General features: G+C 39.9%; 1 protein-coding gene across 1 annotated transcript in view; it reads right to left on the minus strand.

Moving 5' to 3' along the window:
* The window catches only part of HYDIN (HYDIN axonemal central pair apparatus protein), a 442,332-nt gene extending 433,503 nt beyond the window's left edge, over positions 1-8,829 (minus strand). The window contains exon 1 of the mRNA XM_017868754.1: positions 8,805-8,829. The gene's annotated coding sequence lies outside the window, so the exon portion shown is untranslated. The remainder of the gene's footprint in view (positions 1-8,804) is intronic.
* Between the last annotated feature and the right edge of the window lie 8,197 nt (positions 8,830-17,026).

Raw genomic sequence — 17,026 nt, forward strand, 5'->3', positions numbered from 1 at the left:
TATAATTTTAAAAAAGAAAAAAAAAAATTCAGAGAACTAAAACACTTTAAATCCAAATAAATTAAAAGATTGACAGCACAGTTTTTCAAATTAAATTACATTAGAGGCATTTTATGATATGTCCATTTTCCTCACTTTTCCTTCTCTGCCCAACCTGAAAGTCTTCCAGCAATGATCCTACAATTATTTTTGCCTTATTTCAAGCCCCCATCCCTCACAAAAGACATTTTGTATGAAGAGCAGCCAAATGTTAAGTGCTTCTGCGGTGTTAATGAGGAAACAGATCTTGGAAGAAATTATTTGAAAGGAAAAGTTTGCCCTCAGGAATGAGTTGCCGTTTCACTTTTAACGATGGTAACTGTGATTGAGCATATTTCGGTCCATTGAGTTCTGAAATGTGCTCATCCCAAACCAGTGATCTTGAACCTTTGTGGTCCAGGTCCTACCGGGAATCTGATGATGGCTATGAACACTATTCCCCAAAATATTAACATAAACATAAAATCTGAGGGCCGACACATCCAGGGTCAAGAATCTATTACACAGATCCCGAATGTGTACCAATTAAAACATGGTTTTAATACTAACAGGCTATGAGAGTTTCTTTCAAATTTGATGAGCGTTTTCATGTTCTAAACGTTTTTGCTGCTAAAGTGAAGAAACATTCTCAAAACTATTCTTGAAGCCTGTGAAACTATATAACTACTAAGGGGTAATAACTTCCTTCTATTTTGTGATTGCATAAATCATTCTCACACACAAGCCAGAAGTATTCCTTCCCCCAGATAACTCTAACTTTGCCTTGTATACAAGACATAAAATAAAATATCACCATACAAGTATCATTTTCTAAGAGCTTCTCAGTCATGCGTTCATTGTCACATCTTTAGATATAATATAGAATAAAATACACACTTCACATAAAAAGAAAATATTTAAGTCACTAGTCTGCATGTATATTCTTCAGCTGGCATTTGCTAAACCTGAATTTTTCCATCTTTGTCACATATGTATACAGCGAATACATCCAGGTTTCATGTAAGATTTACTCTGATGCTCTCAATAAATAATTCAATACAAAAATTATTAAGAATAGTTATCTCTGGTGAACCAGACTAGGAGAAAGAGTGCAGTAATGAGAAGCCTTTCATGTTTGCATTTCTAAGGTATTTAATTTTTTACAATGAGTATGTAAATGTGCTAAAAAATAAGATTACAAAGTAATACATTGTTTTCTAATATAGGTTATGCTGGTTTGTTTGAACCAACTCTCCTGCTGAAAACAACTAAAAATGCTGGTTAAAATATTTTTTAAGCTTCTCAAAAACATCAAAATCTAACAAGACCATAAGGAATTACCTAGCCAACATCTAACTGAAAACAGGAACCCAGAAAGGTAAGTAGAGCACTGAAACAAATTTGGTAGATCATCCTCTAGACAAGGACACCTTGAGCTCTGCTTGTGGCTGCAGGAAAGGTCTTCCAGGGCTTCCAGGAAAGGTCAACATCCAGGGCCCATCAAAGGTGGGGAGACTGATAGGACACTCCACTCCAAAGGCGTACACTTTCAATGTTTGGGTCAAAAATAAAGCCTTCCTATCCCACCATTCCCAACTGAATGCAGGGGAAGATTCCTTGGCACCTAACAGAGAGAAAGGTATAAAGAAAGAAAAAAAAACCTGAAAGGTTAGAATCACAGCCAACTCTCTTAGAGATGTACAGCCCAAATTCATATCACCTGTGAGCTCCAAAAGCCTCAAAGTGTGATTTCTACTTTAAAATGAGCCTGGACAGGTAGTTCCCTGAGGTACCTAACAGAGGCAAATGCAAACCCTCCTGATGACCCTCCTTCTCTGAGGGCCTCTCTGAGGTTCTCCTTCAACTTAGTCATCAAATACTTCCTATAAATAATTTTCCAAGGAATATAAGCAGCTCTTGGTCAAAATAAACAAGCATACTAAGAGGGTGGGAAAAGCACCCTGCACAAGAACCAGCAAAAACATCCTGTAGGAAAAGAAATTCAAGAAATGAAAATTAAAATAATTAAAATTAAAACTCAATGAATAGAATACCTAACTATAAGAAGAATGTATCTGATAGTAGGGGACCCTTGCATCTACTTCAACAACTAGAAAATACAATAGATAAATTACAAAATTCATATATTTTAAGACATTAGAGAGGTATAGAAGAAATATAGTGTTAAATCAAGCTTAGCCTAAAGCTGCCTCCTTACATTTTTTAAGTTTGGCCTAAAGGTTCCTCCGTACATTGTGAACTATAACCTAAATGAAGCTGTAAACAGACCATAGCCTACTCTTGTGCCAATCACTGAGTTTTGGCCAAAGGTGGCCAACTTTTCAAACTGTGTTCAAATAAGGCAAGCACTGAGCTGTAACTAATCTGGCTATTTTTGTATCTCACTTCCATTTTCTGTACATCACTTTCTTTTTTCAATCCACAAATCACCTTCTACCACATGGCTCCACTGGAGTCTTTCTGAACCTACTCTGGCTCAAGAGGCTGCCCACAGCACACCAAAAGGATAACACATCATGATCAAGTGGGTTTCATCCCAGGAATGCAGGGATGGCTTAATATACACAAGTCAATAAATGTGATACATCACATAAACAAAATTAAAAACAAAAACCATACATTATCTCAATAGATGCAGAAAAAGCATTTGAAAAAATCCAGCATCCCTTTATGGTAAAAACCCTCAACAAAATAAGCATAGAAGGGACTTACCTCAAAGTAATAAAAGCCATATACAACAAACCCACAGCCAACATCATACTGAATGGGAAAAAGTTGAAAGCCTTCCCTGTAAGAACTAGAACAAGACAAGGATGCCCCCTTTCACCACTTCTATTCGACATAATACTGGAAGTCCTAGCCAGAGCAACCAGCAAGAGAAAGAAATAAAGGGCATCCAAATTGGAAAAGAAGTCAAACTGTTGCTGTTCACCAGTGATATGATTATATATCTAGAAAACCCTAAAGACTCATCCAAAAGGCTCCTAGATCTGATGAACAAATTTGGTAAAGTATGAGGTTACAAAATTAATGTACACAAAACAGTAGCACTGCTATACACCAACAACAGTCATGCTGAGAATCAAATCAAGAGCTCAATTTCTTTTACAACAGCTGCAAAAAAATAAAATAAAACAAAATACCTGTGAATATACTTAACCAAGTAGGGGAAACACCTCTATAAGGAAAACTACAAAGCACTGCTGAAATAAATAATAGATGACACAAACAAACGGAAACACATCCTATGCTCACGAATGGGAAGAATCAATATTGTAAAAATGACCATACTACCCAAAGCAATTCCCATCAAAATACCAATATCATTCTTCACAGAACAACATGAACAATTCTAAAATTCACATGGAATCAAAAAAGAGCTCACATAGCTAAAGCAATACTAAGCAAAAAGAACAAATCTAGAGGCATCACATTACAAGACTTCAAATTATACTACAAGGTTACAGTTACCAAAACAGCATGGTACTGGTATAAAAATGGGCACATAGACCAATAGAACAGAATAGAGAACCCAAAAATAAAGCCAAATAATTACAGCTAAATATCTGACAAAGCATATAAAGACATCAATTGGAGAAAGGACACCCTATTCAATAAATGGTGCTGGGGAAACTGGCAAGCCACATGTAGAAGAATGAAACTGGATCCCCATCTGTTACCTTATAAAAAACATTAACTCCCAATGGATCAAAGACTTAAATCTAAGACATGAAACCATAAAAATCCTAGAAGATAACATTGGAAAAACTCTTCTGGCATTGGCTTAGGCAGAAATTCAGGACTAGGACCCTAAAACAAATGTGACAAAACAAAACAAAGAAATTGGTCCTAATTAAACTAAAAAACTTCTGCAAAGCAAAAGAAATAGTAAGCAGAGTAAACAGGGTGGGAGAAAGTATTTGCAAGCTATGCATCCAACAAAGGACTAGAATCCAGAATCTACAAGGAACTCAAACAAATCAGCAAGGAAAAAAAAACAAATAATCCCTTCAAAAAGTGGGCTAAAAACTTGAAGAGACATTTATCAAAAGAAAATACACAAACAGCCAACAAACATGAAAAAATGCTCATCACTAGTTTGTGAGGGAAATGCAAATTAAAACCACAATGAGACACCACCTTACTCTTGCAAGAATGGCCATAATTAAAAAGTCAAAAAACAATAGATTTGGTGGGGATGTGGTGAAAAGGGAGTACTTCTACACTATTGGTAGGAATGTAAATTAGTACAACCACTATGAAAAACAGTAGGGAGATTCCTTAAAGAACTAAAAATAGATCTACCATTTCATCCAGCAATCCCACTACTGGGTATCTACCCAAAGGAAAAGAAGTCATTATATTAAAAAGACACATTCACATGCATGTTTATAGCAACACAATTTGCAATTGCCAAGATATGGAACCAACGCAAGTGCCCACTGACCAACAAGTGGATAAAGAAAATGTAAAATGTGTATACCATGGAATACTACTCAACCATAAGGAGGGACAAAATAATGTCTTTTGCAGCAACTTGGATGCAGCTGGAGGCCATCATTCTAACTGAAGTAACCCAGGAATGAAAAACCAAATACCATATGTTCTCCCTTATAAGTGGGAGCTAAGCCATGAGATGCAAAGACATACAGAGTGATGAAATTTGGGAACTCAGTTGGGGAAGTCAGGAGTAGAGTAAGAGGTAAGAGACTACATATTGGGTATAGTGCACACTGTTCAGGTGACAGGTGCACTAAAATCTCAGAATTCACCACTAAAGAACTCATCCATGTAACGAAAATCACCTGTACTTCAAAATGATTGAAATACAAAATTATTTAAAAGAGGCTGCTCAATTTGCAAATTGTTCTTTGCTGTGAAATGATTCATGAATCATTTTAAATTAAATTAAACTCTGTTAATTTGGCTAAGTTTTTTCTTTTAACAATGGACTAGAAGAACTAAAATTTCAGAAGGGAAATGGCCTGTCATCAATGAGTTGAGGTTACTGGTTGTGTTTTTCTCTGAGGACATTTGCTAATTCTAGGCACAGGGAGATAATCCAGCTTGGCTCAGGCAGAGGATTCTTAAGGTAAGAGAAGGCACCAACAGAATAGTTGATGGTTGTAAAATCTGCCAAAATGAACAGGAACCTAAAAAGCGAGGGCCAGATTCCCCTATGGGTGATTTTCTGAGAAGTGGAACAGCATGAGAGTTCTGAAGTTGAATGAGAAAGAGTGTAGGGTTCTCCGTTCCCCACTACTTTCTTTCTGTGTCCTGACTGCTCTGTGATCTAGCCAGTGGCAGCTTTTTTGTAGCAGACTTGCACCCAAACCTTAGCCTTGAACATTCCTAGCCACTGATAAAGGTATCTAGGTTGCTGCCCACAACACTGAAAAAGAAACTAGTCCTGGCCCTGAGCCAAATTCCTTAAATACTCATACCCTGACCCCCTCACTGTAGTCACAGCTAGGTAGAACACCTGTTTTCTCTTGCGGTCCGTTTTGAGGACTGCTGCAGCACTCTGTAAGTTTCCCTAATAAATGCTTTGGATTGACCACTCTGGCATTTGGTCTTTCCTTCTTTGGAATCCCAACCGGCCCCATCTCTGGACAATTTGGGGCACTCCCTTGTGGGAAATCTCCTGCCATTATTTTGGGGTGATTCTGGCCACAGGTATTGTGGGATGAAACACAGAGTGAAATCTGCTATAGTCTCTTGGTGCTTAGAACCTGAGGTTAAGAAAGAGGGAGGAGGGGCTTGCAACAAACACAGCACAGTTCTCCCCCTCAAGACGTTTGAATGAGCTTTAACATTTGATTGGGTATGAAACAAGGAATGAAGAATTGGAAACTGAAAATTTTAAAACAGTATCATATGCAATAACATCAAAAAACATAAAATAAATACAGAACTAATAAAACGTGTGCAAAAGTTGCATGTTAAAAATTATAAAACATCATTAAGAGAAATTAAAGAGGACCTAAATCGAAGGAGGTATACCATGTTCATAAATTGGAAGATTCAATATTGCTAAGATGCCAATTCTCCCCAAATTAATCTATACTCCAGTGAAATCTAATCAAAATGCCAGCAGATAGTTTTGGAGATATCAACCTTTAATTCTAAAGTTTGTATGGAAAGGTAAAGGAGTGTTGCCAATTCAATTTTGAAAAATAAGAACAAAGTAGAAGGACTCGAACTACCAGATTTCAAAATACACTGTAAAGTTATCAAGAAATCAATTTTATGCTGTTAAAATGACTGGCAGTTCATTTGAGAAAAAAAAATTATTCATATTTTTCTGGAATATTCTGTTACATTGATAAATCAGAAACATGTATTCACACATACGTGGTCAATTGATTTTTGACAAAAGTGCCCGGGTAAGTGGAGAGAGGAGAGTCTCTTTAACAAATGGGGCTGGAACATTCACCCTTATGAAAAAAATACACCTCAACTCTTGCCTGACGTCATACATAAAAATTAACTCAAAATCCATCAAAGACCTACATGTAAAACCCAAAGCTATGAAACTCTGAGAAAAAAACATAGAGGAAAATCTTGTTACCTTGTGTTAGGCCAAAGGTTTTAGATATCACACAAAACATAAAAGAAAAAATTAGTAAGATTAAACTTCATCAAAACTTTTGACTTCAAAGACATTATGATGAAAATTGAAACCAGTCAAATTTCCTCCTAGAACTGATGTTTATGGTCTTTGTAAATAAACAGAAATTGGCCCTCTTGGTCTTAAGCTTGAAACTGAAATTTATCTTATCTGAGTTCCTTTCTTAGAAAACTGACCCTTGGGCCTCCCAGGTAGTACAAAGGAACTAAAACTCACCCAGATCACTGCATCCAGACAGTGAGAGACCAAATTCCTCTTCCTTACCCCTCCCTAATTCCTGTTTTCTACATTCTTTCCCTGGTATTTGAATCTCCAACTTTAGTCAGTTAGACAGAGACAATTTGAGACTCTCTCCCATTTCCACAGCTGCAGCACCCAAATAAAGCCTTCTTCCCTGGTAGTACTCTTTGTTCCAGTGATTGGCTTTCTGTGCTGTAAACAATGAGATCTAGATCAAACCCCTGGCATTTCAGTAACAAAATGTTTTAAAAAGGAAAGATGTGTCACATACTGGGAGAAAGTATTTGCAAATTAAATATCTGACTTTTGTCTCAAAAGTATATATATATTCTACATTATCCAGAATGTCACATAAATAGAATTATGACATATATATATATATATATATATATATATGAATGATATGGGCAGAAGATACAAACAGAAACTTCACCAGGTTCACCAAACTTCTTCACCAAAGATACAATAACAAATAAGCTCATTATTCAACATCATTAATCACTGGGAAATGCAAATTAAGAGCAGAATGAGATATCACTACACAGCTATAAGAATAACTAAACTTAGCAAAATGATCACCTGCTAACAAGGGTGCAATTTGGCAGTTTCTTGTAAAACACTCACCATATAACCTATCGATCCTACTCCCAGTTACTTATCAAAATAATAACATATGTCCATACAAATGCCTGTATGGGAATATTTATAACAGTTCTACTTATTCATAATTACCAAATACTGGAAGCAATCCTAATGTCCATCTGCTGATGGTACATCCATTCAATAGAATAGTACACAGCAATGAAAAGAAATGAGCTACTGTTACATACGATAACATGGTTAAATCTCAAAAGCAATATGCTAAGTATAACAAGCTAGACAAAAAGTGCTTTGTATGTCATAATTCCATTTATGTGACATTCTGGATAATGTAGAATCAGAAAACAGATCATTTCATTAGTTGCTATGGGCTTGAAGCGGGGAAGGGGTATTGACTACAATGAGGTACAAGAGAAACTTTCTGAGCTAATGGACTCATTCTACATATTATTGTGTAAAGTACATGATATGGTTTGACTGTGTCCCCACCCAAATATCATTTTGAATTGTAACTCCCATAATCCCCATGTGTCATGGGAGGGACCCCATGGAGGGTAACTTAATCATGGGGTGGGTTTTCCTGGGTTGTTCTCATGATAGTGACTAATCTCACGAGATTTGATGGTTTTATAAAGGGGAGGTTGCCCTGCACATGCTCTCTTGCCTGCCGCCATGTGAGACATCACTTTGCTCCTCCTCTGCCTTCCACCATGATTGTGAGGCCTCCCCAGCCATGTGGAACTGTGAGTCAATTAAACCTCTTTCCTTTGTAATTACCCAGCGTCAGATATGTCTTTATTAGCAGAATGATAACAGACTAATACAGTACAAAATTTTATATTTTCAAAACTCTTGGAACTGTACACCTAAAAGAGGTGAATTTTACCATATTCCCAGGTAAGACGGGAAATGATTCGTCCAAGGCCTAGGGCTAATTCGAAGTTGGAAGCAAGGCAGCACCTCAGGCCTTCCGCCCTTCAGGCTACCTATCTGGCAGGGGAATCCCAAGAACAAAAATCTGAGGTCCCGTAACTTTCATGGGAGTGAGAAGTGGCTAGGGACGGCTGAGGAGGGGAGGGGTCTGCAAAGCCTGGAGAACCCCTGGGACGCAGGGCGAGGACGAGAAGAGGGGACGCCCCGGTCAATCCCCATGTCCCCCACACTTTAACCCCACAATCTCTGCGAGGACCTCTGACCTTGGTGCACTCCGGGTCCCACGTTTATTCTACCTCCATTCCCCACCAAGACCCCGCGTCCAACTCACAGACCCCGCCGCCGCTGGGGAGCTCCATACCCAGCTTGAAGCCGCCCGCGCTCCCGCTGCGCCGCAGGAGCTGTTGCCGTCCGTTGCCACGGTAACCACGGAGCCGCACAGTCTAGCAAGCCGCGCGATGATTGGAGGAGGCAAGCGTTCATAGCAACCGCCGCCCCAGCTGCTAGGTGCAAAAGAATTTGGTTTCCAAGGTTTCTTCCGACACCACCTCTCCCCAAAGCCACACTTCGCTGGGCCTAGTTCTTTAAAGATGCTTCGTGCATTATCTCATTGAACACCTGCCTTCTGCCTCCCAGTGTTGCTGTGGGAATCTCTCATCTCTACAGGAATTTTTAACCTGTGGTCCTTTGACCTCTTCAGGAGGTCCACGAACCCCCTTAAGTTAAAAGCAAAAGTCTGTGGCCATTTACCAGGTTAGATGGTCCACAGCTGTAGATTCTCAAAGGCGCTGGAACCAAAACTCAGGCTGCCCGATGCCCAAGAAGGCGCAAGAGTATAAATCCCACATCCATTAACCCCATCTTCCTTCTCAGAGAAACAAGACAAATAGAGTGTGGTTCTTCCTAGACTTCATTTACATTTATTCAAATCATGACTTGAGACATCGACCAAAGACTTTAACTCTTGACCTTCATTCATTCATTCATTTAATAAAATTGATCACTAATTTTGGGTCATATATTTGTCATAGGGACACTTTTCTAAGCATTGAAAGATAGTAGTTGTCAAGGCAATTTCTTAGAGCTTTACTTCTGATGTGGGAGACAACAGATGCATAACAAGATCATTTCAGATTGTGGTACTAAACAAAATGTCAGGATGTGATAGGAAGTGCCAAGGGTGATGAGCCCAGTAGACAGGCGGTTAGGGAGGGTGTCTTTAAGGAGACGATTGCGTTTGAGCTGAGAAGTGGGAAGATACCAGCTATAGAAGAGCAAGGGAGAGGGTGGGCAGCACAAGAAAAAGAAACAAAGTTACAGGCAGAAATGAGTTTGGAGCATTCAAGAAAATGAAAAGTCAATGTGACTGCCTCAAAGAGACACACTCAGATTGCCCTTCCCTGGCTCTTCACAATACTGTCTCCTTCTCCTCCGTACTTCCTTGCTCCTCCGTCCTCCATCACACCCTCTCATATCACCTTATTTATTTCCATCAAAGCTGTTGTAACTTTTTGTCTGTGAGCTCCATGAGAACAGAGACTGTGTCTCCCTTACGGTATCCTCAGCACCTAAAATAGTGACTGGCCCGGCATAGACACTAAATAAATATTTGTTGATTGCATGAATCTACACATCACAATACTAGGAACTGTGGTTGACTGGGAGATACAATAGATGACAAGATGAAGACGCTTCCGCCTTTGTGAAGCTTAAATGCTTGTGGAATAATTTAATTACAAACTATGTGGGCCAACTAATTGCGAGCAGAATTGAATAATTTAGACTCTAAGTGCTATGGGGAGACATTGAAGGATTCGCTTGGTAACTTCTTCATTCTTTCACTTATTTTTCAGTTCAGTTTCACAAATACTGAATGCCTACTCTACGCCAAACACTGTTGTTTATAGCAATGAACAAGACAGACACCAACTTTGCCTACAGAACTTACAGTCTACTGCTGTACTGTCCACTACAGTTGCCTCTAGTCATCTGTGGCCATTGATCACTGAATACGTGGCTGGTCCTAAATGGAATGTGGAGTAAGTGTAGACTCCAAATTTCAAAGACCTAGTGCAAAACAAGAATGTAGAATATCTCATTAGTATTTTTAAATTGATTTCATATTGAAATGATAATGCTTCAGATATGTTAAATAAGATATATTATTAAAACTCATTTCACCTGTTTTTTTCTTTTTTAAAATCTGCCTGCTAGAAAGTGTTAAATTACATAAGCACCTTGTATTATATTACTAGTAGACTGTGCTGGTCTAGTGGGAACTTAATGCTATTTGAATAAACAAGTGAACTCTTGTTACAGATGATAAAGGAGACATTTTAGTAGAGGCATGATAAATAGTGAATTTCAAATAAAGAATTTAAAAATAAAACAAGTTAGGCAACTCTTAAATCTTCTGCACATTGAGTGTATAAAAGGGTCAGGAGAAGGCCGAGTGCAGTGACTCACGCCTGTAATCCCAACACTTTGGGAGGCTGAGGCGGGTGGATCACCTGGGGTCAGGAGTTCGAGACCAGCCTGGCCAACATGGTGAAATCCCATTCTACTAAAAATACAAAAAATTAGCTGGTCATGGTGGGGGGCGCCTGTAATCCCAGCTCACTTGGGAGGATGAGGCAGGAGAATAGCTTGAACCCAGGAGGCGGAAGTTGCTGTGAGCCGAGATCGTGCCATTGCACTCCAGCCTGAGTGACAAAAGCAAAACACCATCTCAAAAAAACAAAAACAACCAAGCAGGGGTGGGGGGTGGTCAGGAGGGGGGGATTGAAGAGGATTTCTAAAAAAGATCTTCATGAAGGATTTCTTCAAAAAGAGCTGAGCTGTGAGTCCCACCTTCAAATCTCCAGTCAAAAGAAAAGGGCTTTGAGGAAGCCACTGGATGTTTAATATGTGGCACCTGCAGTTCAGAGGGCACAGTGGGCTTGTGTCTGAATCCCACCTGGAAATTCTAAAGGGCAAGAGATATGCTCACTAGTCAGCAGACAGCAGAGCAAAGGAAGAACTGTTTGGTTAGGAACAACCCTCCTTCTTCCCGTAGGATTTATAGATAAAAGATGTGTGAGTGCTTTCTATGAAGGAGATGAAGGAGATCAAGAGAGTGTACAGGGTCATTTTAGACCCTTTCCATCTTGTTAGATAAAGAGGTCTCAGAAAAGGGAAACTGAGTGCTATGGTTTGAAAGTGTCTCCTCCAAATTCATGTGTTGAAATTCAATGGCCAATGTGGTAACTATTAACAGGTGAGGCCTTAAAGAGGTGATTAGGTCATGAGGGCTCCTCCTGCATGAATGGGATTCGTGACCTTACAAAAGGGCTTGACAGAGGGAGTTCACACCTCTTACTCTTCTGCCTTCTGCCATGTGAAGACACAGTGTTCCTCCGCCTCTAGAGGATGCAGCATTCAAGGTGCCATCTTGGAAGCAGAGACTCACCAAACAAAAAAACTGTTGTTGCCTTGATCTTGGACTTCCCAGCCTCCAGAACCATGAAAAATAAATTTCTGTTCTTTATAAATCACCCAGTTTTGAGTACAAAAGTTACACCAGCACAAACTGACTAACATACTGAGGGTATTGCTAGTTACCCAGGGATCAAGAAAAAGCAAAGAACCAGCCAAAAGAAAGATGCCCCAGTAAGAGAACTGCAGGATACAGATTTCCATCAATAAGGGTAAGTTATCTGGAAAGACTCTTGAAAGTGCTCCACCAGAGGATGTATCAGCTTAATCACAGCAGTATCCAACAAGTAAAAACTTTCTAATTGTCCTTTCCTCTCCTCCACCCATGCCCCAATGCCAGAGAGGCCAGGAAACAGTTCTCCAGCCTAGGGTACAGGTGTAGAGATGTCAATCAACCCACAAAAAGGCAACAGAAAGGAGAGAAGAAGGTGGCTGTGCTTCCATTCTCCAACTGTAGGTCTCTTGTCTGCAGCAGGCCTAAAATAAAAGAGGAGAGAAGCTGCAACTTTTAACAGTTTTGATTATCACCTTAGACAGAACATTTGAGCAGTTGTATTGAGGCTGTGTTTTAACACCTACAAAGGTCCATAAAAGTCTCAGCACCTAACTGAGTTTACCCACGGGCAGAGAAATAATTGGCCACACAGAGGAAATTTAAAGAGAGACTAGAAGACAAATATTAAGTTGCTTTATGACTGCTACCCACAAGTCATGCTTGTTTGGCTCAAGGGCTTCCTAAAAATATGAAAGAGGCTATAAATAAAGACAGAAACATGTATTCATCTTGAAGTATACCGAACAGTAGAAGATGTATAAAGTTAAATATTAAAGTGCATATTATTTCAGGGAAGAATATGGATTATCTGAAGTCATATAGCACCTGCACCTCAGACCTAAGATCAGTGTTTAATCTCCCATCCCCAGGAGGTTAGGGGTGCTGAGGCTGCAGAGACCAGCAGCCAGCAGCTATGGGGCTGCTCTTCTGAGGCTATTCGCAGCAACTTCCTAATGATGGAGGGCTGGTATGTTCTTAGTGTCAGATAGACAGGCAGACAGGCATGCAGCCTTCCCAGGAAAAGCAACACGAAAACAAAAAAGTCACTCAGCTAGAAATGAAGGTTAATACTATTATAGAGTAAATCAGATTTGAAAATCTTTTTTTGTTGTTGTTAATTCACATTTCCCCTAAATTAAAGAGGCTAACTGAAAGGATGAAGACTTCTCCATTCTTAATGAGAGATGCCTGACTCCTAAGGAACAGCATACTTGGATTGAGTTGGAGAGATGAGGCCAGTGCCTGGTTTTTTCTAAGGTGTGAGCAGATAATTGAGTCAATGAGCAGTGAAAACTGAGCTTCTTCAGACTTCAGAATGGTAAAAGAAGCTGGTTACGCTGAGGGCCCCAAGCCTCTGACTTACCCAGGCACAGGAGGGTCCTGGGCAAGAACATGGGTGGCAGATATCAAGAAATCATAGACTCATCATTGTGAAACACCTTAGAGATCAATGTGTATAAAACTCTTAGAACATAGTAGTTGCTCAATACATGTGCAATAATTTTTCTGACTATTAGGAGATGGCTCAAATTCTGCCACTTAAAAGCCTGTGTAGAGTTTGCTACTTAACCTCCCTGTGCTGCAGTTCCCACTTCTGTAAAACAGGGGCAACTACCATATAAAGTTCTTGAAGATTAAATAAGGTGATAATGGTGGGGCATGGTGGCTCACACCTGTAATCCTAGCACTTTGGGAGGCTGAAGTGGGCAGATGGCTTGAGCTCAGGGATTCAAGACCAGCCTGGGCAACATGGCAAAACTCCGTCTCTACAAAAAATACAAAGATAAGCCGGGTGTGGTGGTGCATACCTATAGTTCCAGCTACTTGGGAGGCTTAGGTAGGAGGATTGCTTGAGCCCAGGAGGTAGAAGTTTCAGTAAGCCAAGATCACACCACTGCACTCCAGCCTGGGCAACAGAGCCAGACCCTGCCTCAATCAATCAATCAATAAGATAACACAAACCAAAGGCTTAACAAATGAAAGCTGTCATTATTATTATTAATCACTATTCTTCAGTCCAGTCTTCTATCTCTTTGACATCACCCCAAATAGTCACTGAGCCTCTGTTAAAACTTCTGCTCTTAATTCTTTCATTTATTAAGCAAGCATTGACAGAAAACCTGCTAAGCACTAGACCCTGTGTTAGGTACTGAGAATACCAAGATGAACAAAACACAGTCCCCGACCTCAAGGGCCTCATGGTCTTTTTTTAGGATGCTTACTTGTTACACTTTCTCAAATCTAAGATCAGGTACCTGGCTGCTTCATTTTTGAACCGCTAAAATTTTTGGAAACGTCTTCCTAAATTAACCCAGAATGTGACTCCCAATAAAACATCTAATTATTCTTATATATGACGGTCCTTCAAGTTCAAAAACCATCCGTCATGGCCCTTTGTTTTTTGGGGTAAACTTCCCAAGCATCTTCAGCAGCTTCTCATGTGATATGATTTCTGGCAATATTATTTCTAGAAACAAACAACTTCTGTTTTGTGTAAAACAAAAAAAAATTTTTTTACTCATCCTTATTTTGTGAGTAGCCACTATCAGAATTTTCTGTTGATGTTTGTGTGGCGTTAATTACAGTCTTAAGAAGATTGAAGGTTCACCAACTTCCCTACTTGTCCAGCTGTTCTATTTTGTCTTAGTCAAATTGTTATAAATTACAGAAACCCACTCAAACCAGCAAATGGAAAATTTGCTGAAAATTCAAGTAAATTGTGGAACCTGAAAATGGCTGGGCTTCCTGAGAGACTGATACTAAGAACTGGAAAGTTAAACAGAACCAAAGTAGAGCTTGTCTCTTGTCTCTCTTTGCACTCAAATGTCCCTTTATTCTTGCTTCTCTCTCTACATCACTTTTCTCCTTCACCTTAGAACTGTGTTTCTCTGCTTCTCTACCTAAATCTTGCAAAATAGTCATCCCAGTCCCCCACATATCTGTCTTCTCACATGCATCTCTAAGTACAGTGGATTGAACAGTGGCCCCAAAAAAGATGTCTACAGCCTGATACCAAGACTGAATGTTACTTTATTCAGAAAATGGGTCTTTGCAGATGTAATTAGGATAAGGATCTTGAGATGAGATCATTCTGAATTACTTACTTGGTGGGCCCTAAATCCAGTGACCTTGTAAGAGACCGAATAAGAGAAGACAAACACATAATAAGGAGGAAGCAATGTGATCTCAGAGTCAGAGACTGGAGAAGTGCAACCACAGGAGCCAAGGAACACCAACAGCCACAAGCTGGAAGAGGCAAGGAAGTGATTCAGGGCAGGCAAGCCCAAAATTGGGGCTTAGCCCGGGAGGATTCTTGGCTTCACCTAGGAAAGAATTAAAAGATGAGGAGGTGGTGTTAGACAGCAACTTTCACTGAAGTAGCAGTGTTCAGCAAAGGTACTGCTCCTTGCAGAGCAGGACTACCCCACAGGCAGTGTGGCCAGAGTAGCAGCTCCAGGGCAGTTCTGCAATTGTAGTTATACTCACTTTAAATTATGTGAAAATTAAGGGGCAGGTTATGCAAAAATTTTAGAAAAAGGGTGGTAACTTCAGATCATTGGTTTGTTGCCATGGAAAGGGGCAGTAACTTACAGGTGTTGCCATGGCAAGGGTAAACTGACATGGCACACTAATGGGCATGTCTTACAGAAAGGTGCTTCTGTGTCCCTGTTTTAGCTAGCCTTCCATTTTTTCTGGTATCCAAGCGCCACCCCCAGAGTGGAGTCCTGCCTCCAGAGTTGAGTCTGGCCTCCTGTCTTAGAAGGGCTTTCCCCTAGAGCTTCCAGAGGGAGTGCAGCCATGCTGACACCTTGAGTATGGACTTCTGGCCTCCAGAACTATCAGAGAATAAATTTCTGTTGTTTGAACCAGCCAGTCAGTGGTCATTTCCTGAAGCAACCATAGAAAACTCAAACAAGTCTTAACTGCAGATTCTTTGGAGAGAATCTGATTGGTTTAGGCTGACTCAAATGCAACAGATCCCCTGGTCCAATTATCTTCTGCCAGAGAGATGAGTCGCATGAGATTAATATGGCTGCCAGGGCCCATTCCTATGTGGAAGATGGGTGTCGTTCTCAAGAAAGTAGAAGTGGAGCTAAGAGCTGCCTACTACATTGGAGCTGGCCAGTCACCCAGGTTCAAACTCCATTTCCCAAACTTCTTTCCTCCATCTCCACATCCTGTTCATTCAGCATTTTTGGACCAGTTCTCCCTGCCTCCAACTTTTCACTTGTAAATATTTTTCAAAATTTCCCTTCTTTTAACTTCTTTTTAACTCCTCTGCCACTGCTCTACCTCTCACCAGCATTGTACCTTGCCTTGCTCCCCTGCCAGTTTTCAAACTGCACTGGGCACCTCAGGGTGTACAGTGAACTCAAAGGAGTGGCTCAGGACGTTTTGGATTTTCAAAGGAATCACAGCAACATTTGTCAGACACCATACAAACTACTAACTTGAGGTAGTTCGTAGTTTCAAAATTAGGTTATTATATTTCTTCCAATGACATCAAATCTCTTCAAAGCTGGGTTTCCAGCAATGGCTGCGATGAAAGGCAAGTACCCCTAAAAAATCAGTGTGGAACAAGAAATGAGAGTGATGGTGTCTGATCAAATTCCAAGGCATGAGAAACTGCAGTGTCCAACAGGCACTAAATTGTTTGTATATAAATTCTTACTAAGCTATTTCGACCTGACTACTTCATAAATGGAACTGTGAGTTCTTTCTTTTGCTCAGAGATGCTGTGAAACAATTACTAAGACACTAAAAACATTACTCACCTTTTCTTATTTTATTGAGAGTAGGAGATGAAACTGACTCTCATTTTAAGGGTAAGCCATGTATAACCCATCATTAATGCCCCCTGAGAAAGAAGATTAGCTGGACTCTTCTAAAGAGAATGACTTTCTGAGATCATTTGTTGTGTCACTTAGAAAATACAATTTTCTTTGCTTCCTCTTGTGGGAATGTCTAATATGTTCAAGTCAATTCAAAAAGCACATATGGAGCATTTACTGGGTAGCTTAGAATAAAAATCATGAGACTCAGGGGAAACAGAG

This window comes from Rhinopithecus bieti, unplaced genomic scaffold (assembly GCF_001698545.2).
Source record: "Rhinopithecus bieti isolate Rb0 unplaced genomic scaffold, ASM169854v2 scaffold_2574, whole genome shotgun sequence".
Taxonomy (NCBI): Eukaryota; Metazoa; Chordata; class Mammalia; order Primates; family Cercopithecidae; genus Rhinopithecus; species Rhinopithecus bieti.